Genomic DNA, 1204 nt, shown 5'->3' with positions numbered 1-1204 from the left:
TGGACTCAGTTACAGCCTGACAGCTGAAGTATCCATTACCTCAGCTAAGGAAGGGCATTTTCACACACAAGGTGAGGGTGGTTCCAGCTGAGTAAATTAGGCTTTAATTGGAATGGTATGATGCTGTTGCTTAAATATCCCTTCCCGTCAAAAAGAAGGGCACCTGGGGCTTCCCTGGTGGCGCAGTGGTTGAGAGTCCGCCTACCGATGCAGGGGACACGGGTTCGTGCCCCGGTCCGGGAGGATCCCACATGCCGCGGAGCGGCTGGGCCCGTGAGCCACGGCTGCTGAGCCTGCGCCTCCGGAGCCCGTGCTCTGCAACGGGAGAAGCCACAACAGTGAGAGGCCTGCGTACCGCAAAAAAAGATAAAACAAATTACCATACTAGAGATAGATGTGCTGGGTGGTGAGACAAGGGGGTGAATTGTGATAGAGCACCAACTCCTAAAAATCAGTGGCTGAGCAGCTGTCCTGGACTGAATTGGGTTCTCCTTACTTCCCACTTATCTCAGACCCAGAATTAGAGTCAAAATAGCTTCTGCTACCTCCATAACATTCAGAGGTTATTATTCTAGAAGGTAGTAGGATTTGGTGAAGCCACCTGCGTCCTGCAACTTGGAATTACCACTGATTATTTGGAAGATAATCATTGTACAGTAACGAAATTCATCTAGTTATTTACACAATGGGATTGCCATTTAGATAGGCCTGGAGGGGATGGCAGATTAGACAGAAGAAGCCCTAGGTAAGACCTCATGACAAAACCAAGAGGGAAGGACAGAGGTGACATATTTCTCTGAGATACACCAAAGAAAAAATGAACAAATGGTAGAACATATGTAACATTCAAGGTGGTGCACTAACAATTTGAGTTGTGAGGACGCTATCCATATTATATAGGAATTTAAAATAGCTTCAAGTAAAATATGCATCATGCTAGAAAGAATACCTACCGTATACATGTAAAACAGTGTTCATTGTGTGTAGCTTGATTTTAAAAGTCATAGTAACCTGTATACACCAAAAGCAATTCTTTATGTATGAAAACAGAGGGTCTGTATTGTATAAAAAAGTATTAAAAGTAGTTGATTTCATTTGTTGGTTAAAAAAAAAGAATGGCTGCATGAGAGATAATTTTCTACAATTTAACAGTGAAACTAAACATAACCAGTGACTACTATTCACCCTTCCATTCTTTCAGCGC

This window comes from Neophocaena asiaeorientalis, unplaced genomic scaffold (genome assembly GCF_003031525.2).
Source record: "Neophocaena asiaeorientalis asiaeorientalis breed wild unplaced genomic scaffold, Neophocaena_asiaeorientalis_V1.1 scaffold155, whole genome shotgun sequence".
NCBI lineage: Eukaryota > Metazoa > Chordata > Mammalia > Artiodactyla > Phocoenidae > Neophocaena > Neophocaena asiaeorientalis.
Note: the sequence above shows the minus strand (reverse complement) of the source record.